The sequence below is a fragment of the Pteronotus mesoamericanus genome, unplaced genomic scaffold (assembly GCF_021234165.1).
Source record: "Pteronotus mesoamericanus isolate MK-2021 breed Mesoamerican mustached bat unplaced genomic scaffold, CSHL_Meso_final contig_78, whole genome shotgun sequence".
Classification (NCBI taxonomy): Eukaryota; Metazoa; Chordata; class Mammalia; order Chiroptera; family Mormoopidae; genus Pteronotus; species Pteronotus mesoamericanus.
In genome coordinates, this window is record NW_026555258.1 from 8,190,257 (window position 1) to 8,204,750 (window position 14,494).

At 37.8% G+C, this 14,494-nt stretch overlaps 1 protein-coding gene across 6 annotated transcripts in view; it reads right to left on the reverse strand.

Moving 5' to 3' along the window:
- Window positions 1–10,081, reverse strand: part of GAPVD1 (GTPase activating protein and VPS9 domains 1) — a 60,109-nt gene extending 50,028 nt beyond the window's left edge. For all 6 annotated transcript variants that reach the window (XM_054584385.1, XM_054584383.1, XM_054584384.1 and 3 more), the window contains exons 1-2: window positions 9,929–10,081; window positions 5,582–5,691 (exon numbers count right to left, since the gene is read on the reverse strand). The gene's annotated coding sequence lies outside the window, so the exon portion shown is untranslated. The remainder of the gene's footprint in view (window positions 1–5,581; window positions 5,692–9,928) is intronic.
- Between the last annotated feature and the right edge of the window lie 4,413 nt (window positions 10,082–14,494).

The following is a 14,494-nucleotide window of genomic DNA, read 5'->3' on the forward strand; positions in this document are numbered from 1 at the left end:
TTAACATCAAGCTTCTTTCAAAATATTTTTAGAGTGTGTCCTTAAAAGAAGGCATTAAATGAATAGAACAAGTAGTATGGAGATTTGAGGAAAATCAGGATGTTACCCAAGGACTAGGCATAGGAAACACTTTTATATACTGATGATGACTATACCTTGACAGAATTTTTGCCTGTCAATAAGTTTTTTCATTCATTATATAGGCATTTTCCTCATAGTATTTATGTAATAGTCCTACTAATGTGATAGGGTAAAAAAGGACATGACTAACATTTTTACCAGTAAATGACCTACCACAAGGCTAGCTCCTGTATTTTATCAATCAAACAAGTTTAATTTGAAGGTTTATATTACCCATCACTTTTCTGGGATCTAGCCAATCCATGTAAGAGGTGGTGGCCCTTGCAAATATATTTTACAAACAAAAATAATGATGTTGAATTAGAAGGGTGTGTCTGCATGTGTTTTCCCTTACAAGACTAATTTCCTTCAGTGCAGGAACAGTTGCTTACTCAATTTGTAATGTTAAGCCACATGATCTAAAAATGGTCAAATATTAAAAATAACAAGTTAAAAAAATAACATGTTCATTTCTTTCCAAAAAAATATGTACAGACAAGCACAGTAAGCTTTATTGAACACATTTCCTTCAAAGAATGTTTATTAAACACCTACCATGTGCTAAGCACTGATGAACAGGAGAGATAAGGCCTGCTCTTGAGCAGCCCACTCTCATGACTTTCTAATGACAATTTTGTGTGGTTTTCACAGACCAGATTTCTATATGTACTCTATTCCTTTGTCACTCCTTCCACCGGTCAGTTAAATCTTACTTAAGCTTCTGGGCTGAGCCCAAACTGAGGAGCCATTACTGCCCATTCTCTTGACTCAGATTCTTTCTCATTTGGGCTCATCTCTATCACAGCGTTCTACACTGTTTGCAACAAAATGCTATCTCAATACACCTCCAAGCTCCCTGAAGTGGGGGTATAGTCCTCTTGGTATCCCCATTACTCAGCAGAGGGACTAGCTCTTAGCAAGTGCTAAATAAATGTTTGAATTTATAAATAATTAATAAACGACTGAATGATAAAGAGCAACGCTCCAGTTAGCAACCAACCAAAGTGCTGTTAATCCACTTCCAAAATAATTAAGGAACAATAACTAAATTTAGGTTGAAGATACTTACTTTCCAATGAGCATGATTGAAATAATTATTAATGAACAACAAAAAAAATTTCCTCACAATTGAAAAATGCATATCAATGTGAATAAAAATAAAAACAAGTGATACTTTAATATTTGTAGTTGGTATATTTGAAACAAGAGTAATATATTGTAGAAGAAAAAATGGACTTAGTAACAACTGTTTCTGGCACAAGCACAGAAAATTGAAAGGCTGACTACTCTGAAGATGCAAGTAATATAAAACCAGATGATACTCAAAATTCAAATCAGCACTACAGACTTCTTGTTATGATACCAAAATTCCAGACCCTAACAAAAGTAAATAAATAAAACCCAAACAGGTACTGATTTTATCCCCAATATACGACTAATTTTTCAGATCTAAAGAAGACAGGCTAATCACAAAAATAATGAAGCCATGCATAACAAATGACTGTGGGTTAAGCCACATTTCACTATACAACTCAACTGAGAGACTATCAAGTACCTGGACAATTAATATGCATTACTTAACAAATACTAATGTATCCTCACTATTCTAGTTCAAAATTCTCGACTTTTAAAAATATTCCTTGAAATCATTACAAATCATGGGATTGTCAATATTAAAGAAGACTGAGTTTGGAAGAACTAACGTAAGTTATGGTACGCCCCTATTCTGGAATGCTACACACAGGTGATTATTAAGAAGAAGGTAGTAGAGGTCCATGGAAGACATCCAGCACGTATCATTAAGTGAAAAACGCAAACTGCTGAACAATATGCATGGTAAGGCCCCAGAGGCATCACGGAGGCCAACACACAAACCCTGGATGGAGCAAGACCACCTGGGCTCACGTCTCAGTGCTGCTGTGTGCCACCTTTGGCTAGTTACCTCGCCGTGCCTCAGTTTCTCCATTTGCAAATGGACATAAAATAGAACTTATTTCATAGGGTATATTCATAGGGTTGGGAGGATTTGCTGGGTTAATATATGTAAAGTACTTATTAGCAAGCACAGGCATTAAGTATAATTTTAGGGAAAAAAAGAAAAAATCTAAACCATATAATATATGCATGTGTAGGTAGGGAAGAAAAGCTTTCATTTTTACATTGTTTTAGTTGTTCTTTTAAACAAGAATATATATTCCTTTAGTAATTTTTTAAAAAAGAAAAAATATAAAAGCTTGGTCTTGAGTTCTTCCCCAATTAAAGATCTGCTAGTGCAATTATTTAACACTCAGGACCAGACAAGTTCTGTGAATAATATATTTAACATGACATTTTTCATTGAACCAAAAGAACACAGTCCTTAATTTCTAGACATACTTCAACAATAACAAGCTACACACCAATGAGCACTGCAAAGGCATTAAAATCATATCCCTTTATTTCCCAGAGGCAATAAATGATACAAAGATATTCACCAAATCCAGAAATGGGTAGCAAGAACTTTCACAATTAGGTAAATGTCCATTAATTTTATTAGTCTAAAATTAAATACCACCAATCTAATTTCCTATTCAATAATCTCTAATAACAACTCATTAAGACATATATAAATCTGGAGATCAAGATAAAACAAATAACCAAAGAAAAACCTAAAACCCTTGGAACCCTCTGCAAACTTTGGAGAGGAAGAGCTCACCACCCACATGCTTTGAGGAAGCTTTGGCTACATTTTTGCTGAGCTGTAATACTGGAAAAACCTGTTTCAAAACCCAAGAGTCCACCCTCAAAATTAAGAGAAGCATGTAAACATCAGGCTGTCGGGTTCATTTCATCACATTTACCAGACTGGTAATTCATAAAATTATAAATATTTATTATCAAGTTTCAAATTAGATTATTACCATTGACTGTGTTAACCTAAAAGGAACTTCCTGGACCACACTCACACAAAATTATCTAGTTAGTTAAAATATTTTTTCCAAAAGGAATGAACCATTAAGATGTCTCCAAAAAATTATGGAATTGGTAATTTTAAATAGATTACATAATGCCTAGAAAAAGAAAAATAATAAATGTTAGCTATTATTAGCATTACTATTATGATGTTTTGAAATGATTGAAGAAAGAGGCTTAATAAGTTGCTTTCCATCAGAATCCCAGTTAACCAATCATAACCTTGAATAGTTAGATATTAAAAGGCATTTTGTTTGAAAGGAATCAAAGATTCCTTGGGTTCTAAAGGAGGTGGTAAAAATGAAATAATTTTTCAAGAAGAATCCACTTATTCTTTCCTAAGTTTTCTGGTACAGAAATCTGTATTTATAAACATTTTGCAATTCTGCCTTAAGTGCTATAACTTTTAAACCTAATGTATTTTGGTGTAGTCAGAATTTATAAATAACAGAAGTAAAATTAAGAGATGGGTCACAGCCCTCTATTAGAAAGTGAAAGCAGATATGTAGAGTTCAAAGTGGGTTGAAAAGAAATTAATTTAGCTTAAGTTCTAAAAACTTTAAAAATATACATATTTGCATAAAACTAAGTTTGCAGGCCCTGGACAAGTAGCTCAGTTGGTTAGAGCATCGTCCTACTACCTCAAATTTAAAGGTTCAATCCCCAGTCAGGGAACGTAACAAGAATCAACCAGTGAATGCCTAAATAAATGAAACAACAAATCAATGTTTCTCTCTTTCTCCCTCCCCCTGCTAAAATCAATTTTTAAAAAAAGAGCTTATGCTTTAAAATTAAGATTGCTTGGGAAGAAAATTAGATTCTGATCCTGAAAATATAGGAAAAGGGCTAATATCCCTTGACTAATTTTATCTTTTAAAATTTCTAATAGGAAAACCATGATTTACTCCTTTCAAACATTCATAGAAAATATATTAAAAACAAGTTAGTAAGAAAAAAAGAAAAAAAGAACCGAACACGTTTGACTACATGCTTTCCACTAGTCTGCAGCGTGGGCGCGCCAGCATGGCATGGGGGCGAGACCAAGCAAGCACCCTTAGGACAGTCATCTTAGGTTAAGGAGCAGGCATCTTGCCTGTTTTCACACTTACAACAGTGTGCTTAAAGCCTTACTTTTAAAAAATGGCCTACAAAACAGGTGTATACATAGAAGTTTCATAGTCAAACTACAAAAAAAAAAGAGAGACACTATGAAGACTCCTGGAAAAGCCTCTGGGTATTTTTTTTTTTTAAACATTTGCTCAACCATTCATTTATATGGTTCCCTTAAATAAGGGAACCTGACGTAGCGATATTCACCACTTCTTTTGACTACTGCATTGCAGAGTTCAAGACCCAGTTTCAGCTGAGGAACAATGAAAAACTGCCCTTCTAAAAATGTTTTTACAAAATCATAATACATAGTAAAATAAAACATTCTGAAAAATTCAGAAAATGTAGGTACACATAAAGAAGGAAATTTTAATTGCCTATAATTCTAAAAAACAGAAATCAAGTTATCTGAGGCTTCTTCTAAAATGTATATATGACACAGAAATTACTGGTCCTAGTTACTTTACAAATGAAAACATCTTAATTAGGATTACTTTAGGAGTTAAAGCCGGAAATAATTCTATGCAAACAAAAGTTTAGGCAGTTCAATTGGGGGAAAAAAAAAAAACCCAACCCTGAAATCCTTCATGCCTAAGAAAAAATTAACTCCAGAGAAAAAAATATGTGTGGTGAAGAAACAGAAAGTTGAAAGGGAAAAAAATTAATTAACCATTTCAGAAAATTGTTTTCAAGTACTGACGTTTCCAAAGCAAGTAAGAAGGATTCCACCTATATCAGGCTTTTACCAAAAAATATTTCAATATAGATAGATAGATAGATAGATAAATCATACTTTACACTAGATAGAATCCTAGTTTAATGTGTAACCAACTCCTCCCAATACACTTGCACTCACAAAAATTAAAAAATTAAGTGAAAGGGCACTTTCCCTCTTTAATTCTCTATACATATGAGGAGTAATTTTTCTAAATAAAACTAATTTAAACTGAAGCACATCACATTTAAAGAGTGGCAGATGTTATAATGTGAATTGAACCAAAAAAGAAGTTAATACCTATTGTTGCAATTTCCAGAATGACAGTATCAGGCTACATCACCTTGTAAGGTGGTAAGCGCTATGTGCCATCACTGGAAAGCGGCTCACAAACTCCCAGTGGAGCCAACTGGGTGAAGTGGGAAGTGACGGCATTGTGACAGTGGCCAAGAAGGCACCAGACAAGTAGGGCTTGTTTAAAAGCCAGGGATGTGGTACCAAGGTGGAAAAGAGTGAAAGTAGTTTGAGAGCTGGAGCACCACCCGATAACTAGCAATTACTGAGTGAAAGCCATGTTGCTGGTGCTTTTCATATATTATTATTAGATTTAATCCTATGTGATAGGTAATTATCACTTCCATTTCACAGATGAGAAACCAGGTTTAGAAAAGTCACATAACTTACCGCCTATTCATTCAGCTATTATGCGGCAGAGAAGGAATTCAAAACCCAATTTGTTTGCTCTCTGGTTCTTTTCCAGTATATTGACTTCAGATTCCCTCCGAGCAATTTCACTGTAGAGGGAAGGAGAGACAGAGTGAGGGAGAAAGTGAAGGAGAGAGAAAGAAAAGACTCAAATGATCTATTTAATTTACAAACTGGTCCCTGTCTTTGTTCAAGGTTCCCTTCACCTAGAGAACTTCTCCAATACCTCTATAGCCAATTACATCTATGATTTAAGGTCCAATTCAAATCCCATCTCCTACACATATCCCATTCCCTCTCCCACTCTCTGTTATTAGAAGTATCTCCAATCTAAATTTTCTTGACCCTCTAAACTGGTATTTCTGTTACCAACTCATAACTTTGAGAAAGTTTTAAAATTATCACTCCATGGCTTACTTATTAATTAAAAAAGAAAAAGGGCTGTCTTTACGATAATGATCAAATTTTCATCAATAATGAAACTGACATCTCATGCCTATATGTGATATACTGAAAGAGGCCTAACTAAAGTCACCTGCACAGCCAAACATGCTTAACTTGAATCTGATCATGAAGAAATGTCCAGGCAAATCCAAATTGAGCAGCATCTTACAAAACCTAGTCTGGATGCTTACTGTCATGAGAAACCAAAAAAAAAAAAAAAGGTGAAAAATGACTTCAGATACAAGCAAGAAACTAAATACAAGATCCTTAATTGAATCTTGGGTCAAAAACTAAGAGCAATATTGGGACAACTGGGGAAATTTGTATATATACTATTATTAAATAGTATTTCATCCATGTTAAATTTCTTGAGGGTGACTGAATTGTAGATATGTAGAGGGAAGTCTTTGTTCTTCAAAATATGTCCTAAAGTATTTGCGGGAAAGGTGTGCTGATGGTATCTATACCTAACTCGCAAAATGGTTCAGCAAAATATGTCTACTTGTTTGTTAACCAAACATGGCAAATGTTAACAATTATTGAATCTAGGTGAAGAATGTATGTGTGTTTATTGCTCCACTCTTGTAACTCCTCTGCAGGCTTACACTTTTTCAAAGAGTTGGGAAACATTTAAAAGTTATGGATTCAAAAAAAATCAACAGAAAAGCACAAAGAATGATTTACTACTTGTGTTCTGGCTCCCAGAATTGACTGTTAACAAACATTGTCATAGTTGCTTCTAGTGTTTAAATAAAAATTACAGCTATCATCCCCTTTGTTACCACCTCCCATTACTCTTACCGCCTTCCAGAAATTGTGAAGTTAAAAAGGAGGGGTGCCCACTTTCAACTTTTCTAAACATGGCAAATATTGTCTCTCAAGGCAGCTGTACCAATGTAAACTCCAGCAGCTTCTACATTACCACTTACACCCACATCTTCACTAACATTTGATACTATCAGCCATTAAACATTTTTATCCATCTGATGTGAAAAATTCAGTCACTTATATCAACCTATACAAAGCACAAAATAGAGAGCCCCAAGAAAACAAGAACTTCACCCACACCTTTCCTTTACATCATTACAGAAAACTAAGGATAATAAGCCTACCTGGAAGTATACACTAAGAATAATTAGTTCTATATGAAACCAGATGCCCACAAAAGCACCAAAAAGTGTTGGGAAATAACTTCCTGTTTTTTAAAAAAATAACAATAAATTAAAAATTAAAAAACATATAAAATAAAGTTCAAAGTCAACCCAGCACACATACTCTTTACAAAATTTTAAAAATGGATGTTTTATTCCTAGAAATAAAACACCTAGCATTATAAATTAACTCATTAATTTATTTACTCAGCAAGTATTTACTGAGTAATTTTAAGCGTCAGCCACTATTCCAACACAGTGGTGAAGACAAAGTCCCTATTCTCACAGAGCTGACATTTTAATGGGGAGACAAAGATTAAAATACTAAAATAAATATACAAAGTATATGATACCAGATAGAAAGATGTATCAATAGAATATAGGGACAGGGGACAAAGAAAGACTGACAAAGGTGGCAGTGTTAGGACACAGAAAACAGGCAAACCCTCTCCAAGGCAGTGATTTGTAAAATGGTGTGATCAATACAATGTAAATTACAATTTCAGCACCAACATCTGTTTCATAAAATACTCTTATTTACCTTTCCATATCCCCCCTTTATTTTTTCCAAAAAAAAATTTGCAGCAGTGGGTTTCTATTTTTACTATTATTTGAGGGGGAGGGGGGCGGGGAAGGAATCTCACACCAGATGCTGACAGGTACTTTACAAACAGGTGCAAATTTCAAGTCACACATATTCTGGGGGGAAAAAAAAATGTTGAGTCATTTGTCAGTGAGGAATCTGACAAATGACTCAATGCCAAAATGCCAAAATGAAGTTTAACTGCAAAACTTTTAAATGAGCCCTGACCAGTGTGGCTCAGTTGGGTGTCATCTCACAAAGCAAAAGGTTGCCGGTTCGATTCCCAGTCAGAGAACATGCCTGGGTTGCAGGTTCAAAGCCTGGTCAGGGTGTGGTCAGGGTGCATACTAGAAACAACAGACGGATGTTTCTGTCTCACACCGACTTTTCTCTCCCTCTCTTTCTCTCTCTCTTACCCTCTCTCTAAAAATAAATTTAAAAAATACTTTAATGGAATTAAAAAAACCAATTTACCAACTCTCCAGCTCTATAGTCTGCACATTTACTTTCTATCGCATATGAAAAGAAGGTACGAGCAACAAAAAAAATATATTTGAAGAGAGATCCTGGGGTTTTTCACTTAAGGACAGACAATTCTTTAAAAGCCACACTATTAATATGATTTAAAGAAAACCAGCACACACTGTAACTTCATATCATAGGTTTCCGCAAGAGTTTGAAGGGTTTCATCTCTTGGAACTAGGAGGCACCATAATAGTAACATTTTAAAGCCAAAGTATTCACTATTCTTTCTTCCTCAGATTATTTTGTTGATTCCCCGCTACCCTGAATGAAAAATCTGCAGTCTATTCTATCTTTCAAAACTATTACTCTGATTTCAGTCAACACTTTTCTTTTTCTCCCCTGATTACAAAATTCCCTCTTTCATCTATATTTATCATCTTATCTGCTTATCTTATTTCTCATCCAAGGATTCAAACATTCTTCCAGGCAGACTTACAGAGCCCAAAAGAGTTATTTCTACTTCAGGAGTTCTTAATCTTTCTGTGCCATGAATCTCTTTGGTAGTCTGGTGGAGCCTATGGAACCCTTCTCAGATTGCTTTTAAATGCATAATTAAATACATATGATTACAAAGGAAACCAATTATACTGGACTGCTAGCAAAACAATTTTTTAAAACTCTGATATAGTAATATATGAGCACCTTTAGCATTGCATTAAATAACAAGATTTAACGGTGGATCTAACAATATAAATTTGAAGAAATCATAAGCATAAATATTTTAAGATATCTGCAACAATTGTAAAGATGATACAATAACACCTGTAATCTTTATCGGTGACAAAGTCACAGGCATCGCTAATTCTACTGTGGTTTGTTGCCTACATTCATAATTGAAGAACATAATAAATCACAGTTATCCCCATTCTAGTTCAAGGACCTCTTCCCCCACCCAGTTCTATTCACCAACCAGTGAATCTCGGGTTAAAAACACTTTTAGTTCAAAGCCTTGTTCAAACTGAGTTTTGTCACCAATTTTAAAATAAAAATACTGAAATCTTCTTTGACCTACCTCTTACCTGAACGAATCATCATGCCTCCCTATTTTTACGCAGATTTATACACGGAGCCCTGTTCATTTCTATGATATGCCGAGCCAGCACCCATTTAAATTTCGCCAGTCAGTAAAAGGTGAGATTGAAGGGAAGGAGATGGAAGCAACCAACAGTCCCTCACTGCCGTGACTCCCACAGCAAGTGGAGAGATACCAAATATAGTCTTTATGGTAGGTGGGCTACCCGCCAGACAGGTGAGTCCCGCCTGTCAAGAGTCCCCGAGGCACGACATCTTCACCGGCGGCACTCAAAAGACATTCCATCTCACTCTCGCCTCCTATACTCGGTTTCCCTACCTGCTTCGCCTCGCATCCCATCCCCCAACGCGACCCTCCCTCTCGCCCGCCCCAGGCCGCCCGGCCCCAGCGCGCCGCGACACTTCTCCCTTCGGCCTCACCGAGTTTCTGCCCACCCCCACTTCCCCCGACACTGAAGGGAAGGGCCCAGGGGTCAGCGGAACCCCGCGGCCCGGCAGTCAGGCGCAGGCTCTGGCCCAAGGCCGGAGCAGCCTGGTCGCCAGACAGGAAGCTGTGCCCCCGGCGCGGGTTAACTGGGGACGTACACTCACCAAGAGAATCATGCAGGGGAAGGAACCGAGGTCTCCGCCCGATCGCCACTCGGCCTCGGAGCAGTCGCCCTCGCCGCGAACTGCCACCAGCACCTCCGCCGCCGTCGCAGCCAGTCGCTAGCTGGCTTGCCTGCGTCCTGAGGTGGCGCTGCCGCCACGCCATCGCGCGTGCGCGGCGCCGCGGGGACCACTGGGACTGGTAGTTCGGGCCTGCGGCCAGCAGGGGCGCTTCCGCTTTAGGTGGCCTTGTCGGCCCGGCGCTGGAGCCGTCGTAAGCAGAGACAGCACCGCGAAGCCCCTTCCGGGAAGTTGCTCTTCACCAAACACAGACTCTCGCTTCTGCTTACCGTACTGCTGAATGTGAAAAATGCACAAGTGTTAGTGTAAAGTGAAACAACTCAGAGCGCTTACGTTTTCGATAGCTGTCACTTGCCCGGAACGCATCATTCCAAACACAGACTTTCTTCCTCTCCTTTTCCCCGTCTCTTCCTCCAACATCCCCTCTCTCCCTCCCCCTCTCTCTTTAGTGGCACCTGGACTTTTAAGCCTGATTTCCCACTCTTCATTTTATCAAATTTTACGTATTGTAAACTTGACCATACAGCTTTTAAGTCGATTGATAACAATAAAAAAAATTTTTTTTTTTTTTTGTTTACAAAGAATTCAGATATTCAACTGAGCTGAACGGCCGTAGAAACCTTAGAGTTGAAAGACACCTTAAAGGTCATTAGTCCAACTCCTGCCCGGGCAGGAATTCCCTCAAGCACATTCCAGCCAGAGAGTCATCCACCTTCTATTTCAACAGTTGTTCAAAATTTCAGGGAGCTCAGTACCTCAAGTAAAGCAGCCAGCTCCATCGCTGGACAGCTCTAAGTGTTAGAACGTTCTGCCACCTGCTGAACCGAAAGCTGCTTCCCTTTTACTACCTTCCACTGCTAGTAGTTTCGCTGCCTAGAGCAATACCGAATGCTTACCCCTTGACAGCCTTTCAAAAAATATGAGAACAATGATTATATCTTCCAATACTCAGAGTCTCCAGGCAAAAAGAAAGTAATACTCACTTTTTTCAACTATTTCAAATGTGAATCAGCTCCCAGACTACTTTCCATTTAGTCATCCTCATTGGTGTATTATCTTGAAAAACTGTCTAAATTTGCTTCGTATTCATTGCCTCATTTTATTACCACAATAGCATTCTATGGTCTAAACTGGTCAGGTATTATTGCTATCATACTGCTGTTAGTCTGATTCAAAAATTCAATTCATGTCCTGGCCAGGTAGCTCAGTTGATTAGCACATCATCTCGACACACCAAAGTTATGGGTACCGTCCCTTGTCAAGGCACATACAAAAAGCAACCAAGGAATGCACAAATAAGTGGAATAACAAATCAATGTTTCTCTCTCTCTCTCTCTCTCAAATCAATCGATCAATACATTAAAAAATTTTTAAAGAATTTAATTCAATCAAAGGTTGTTTACCAGTTGTTATAAAAACATTACAGAAAACACCAGGGGAATGAAAAAAGCAACAGGACACAGTGTACACTCTAGGGTGAAAGGCTAGCTCGCACAGGTTAAGGACAAGAATAGTAAACTAAGATTCAAAGTGCTACAAGATTCCAGAGAACGTCTTCACCAAGTTGAGGGGCCATGACCTTAGAAAAATGTGACACTGATGGTTGGACTTCAAGGAGGAAAATGGCAGGAATGGATTGTGAAGAAAGAACCCAGCCGAAGCAAAATGAGTGCGCAGCCATGGCCAGGTGGCTAAGCTGGTCAGAGCCTCCTCCAGTGCACCAAAAGGTTGTGGGTTTGATTCCTGGTCAGGGCACATGCCAAGGTTGTGGGTTCAACCCCTGGTCAGGGTGCGTACAAGAAAGAACCAATCGATGTTTCTCACATCAATGTTCCTCCGTCTCCCTTCTCTCTCTAAAAACAAATCAATAAATATATCCTTGGATGAGAATTTTTTAAAAAAATGAATGTGCAAATGAACACATTCAGAGTCTGTTCTCAACACTGAGTATTGGAACTGAGCTGGAGCTGGAAATAATAACATAGGCCAGGGAGGAGGGGAAAGAAAGGACTCTCAAAGTTGCAAAAACTTCCTGAGGGCCCAGAAGAAACTACACTGGGAGTGATAAGTAAAAAGAGCACTGCCATGGTCAATTATAATTGTTCTGAGTCCTACTCTGTCATCTACAAATGAGGAACTTGTACTAGAACAGCTGTTTTCAATACTTTTTTCTACCCTGCACACCCAAGTAATACAACCCGACATCAGAACAATAGATCACTACAACAGTAATTTTTGTGGAATATGAGTATATATTCTCTGCACCTTTTACATGGGGGAAAGAGAACTCAAGAGATGAAAAGATGCTCAAAATCAACAAATAGTACTCACTGAGGATAGAGAATTTTATCTTATTCACGGCTTTCTCTCTGGAACTTGGCATGGTACCGAGGATTTAATACCCATTTGTTTGACTGGGTTTGGGTTTTGTTTGTTTGGTTGGTTTTTTGCCTTTTTACATCATTACTATTTTACTTTTTAAATTATAGTTTACAATAAATATTATTTGTTTTAGTTTCACGTATACAACATAGTGGTTAGACAATCATGTACTTTAAAAAGTATTCCCCCTGATAATTTCATACAGTTATTACAATATTATTGACTGTATTCCCTATACCATATATTTACTTGTTTTCTAAATGAATGGGGTGAGCTCTGACTGGTGTGGCTTAGTGGGTTGGTTGTCATCCAGCAAAATGAGAGGTTTCTGGTTCAATTCTCAATCAGGGCACATGCCTGTGTTGCAGGCCAAGCCCTCTCTCACACAGTGATGTTTCTTCCTCTCCCTCTCTTTCTTCCTCCCTTCCCCTCTCTCTAAAAATAAGTAAAATCTTAAAAAAAAAAATATTGGGGCAAATAAACAGTGAACCCTGGCCAAAATCCTTTTCTTTCCACACCATTCAGCTTTCCCTGACATACATTTACATTGTCACGAAATTCATACTGAACCTTGATTAGAGCTCAGTTCCTCAGACTCCCAGCTCCATATTCTCCATTAGACTACTTTACCACAGAATCAGAGAGCAGCAATAAGCTGTCTTAGAAGTAAGCCAAGAAAGCTGGTGCAATACCAAGTGATTGGAAGAGCCTTTGACAAGTATTTCTAAACAAAATTATATCATTCTCAGGTATGTGAAAGGCCCCAAAACGTCATAATGAAAGATAGATACATTGCAACATGGATGTTTGAGCTGAATCTCAAAGATCATCCAGTCTAACCCCCTCATTTGACTTTGGAGGCTCTTCCTTAAGAGATCCTAATTAAAAAGTATATGTCCCTGCAAAAAGTAACATTTTAAGTTATCATGCATCTATACTTAGAAAATAATGACAGTTTTGTTTTGAGGGTAGTGAAGATTCAGTGCAAAACAGCTCAATTGTGATACAGCACAGCTGTGAAGACAGCAGGGCTGTGAGGCAGCCCTGGGGCAAGGCCCCTCTCGGGCCAGACAGCTCTGCTCTGCTCCTACACTCCGCTCTGCGCCGCTCTCCTGGCCCTAGTGAGACACCTTCTGCATTTCAGCTCAGCCAGGGAGGTGCAGTCTTCAGTCTCCAATGGAAAGGCCAAGTGCATGCACCAGGAAATAATAACAGTTAAGCGAGAGAAAACCATATCAGAAAGAAAAACAGGGCCATATCCAGAAAAAAAAAAAGGGGGGGGAAGATGGAGAAGAAGATGAAAGGGAAGAAACAAAGACTTCATCTATGAAATAGATTTATTTGGCACACAGCTTAGGAAATAAATTACCTTGAAGTGGTAGTGCACGCTTGGCTGTGGAAAGCCTCAGCCTGGGGAAAGTTTAATTTTAGTGTCTCACCTGAAAGAGTCAATTAAATTATAAAGTAGGCGTTAAGTAAATGCAGCAATAACATGAGTAGAAAGAAACCCATATGGTAGATAATTCATAATTTTACTATGAATAAATTCTGAAACTGTATTTTCAACTATGAAACAGAGATGTCACCAACCTTTACCATCTCATCTCGTTATTATGAGGATAAGGCCAAGGGATGCAGGGCAAAGCTTTGTCTACCATAAAGCAAAACACAAATGTAAACTGCTATACTATGACATAGTTCTCAACTCAAACAGCAGGCAAACATTTGAAACATTTGAAACATTCAAAGCTAAGGCTAACTTAGCCGTTTTTCATTCACAACATTTCTAAAATTTATGTTCAATTAAACAGGTAGTATAGGAATTCAATTTTTATCTTTAAAAATGTATTCAACCCAAAGAGGAAGAGCAAGAAATTGAAAACTTATTTGAAAAAATAATGAAGGAGAACTTCCCCAATCTGGCAAAGGAAATAGATCCAGGAGATCCAGGAAGCTCAGAGAGTCCCAAAGAAGTTGGACCCACGGAAGCACACAACAAGGCACACCATAATTATATTACCCAAGATTAAAGATAAGGAGAGAATCTTAAAAGCAGCAAGAGAAAAGGAGACAGTTACCTACAAAGGAGTTCCCATAAGACTATCA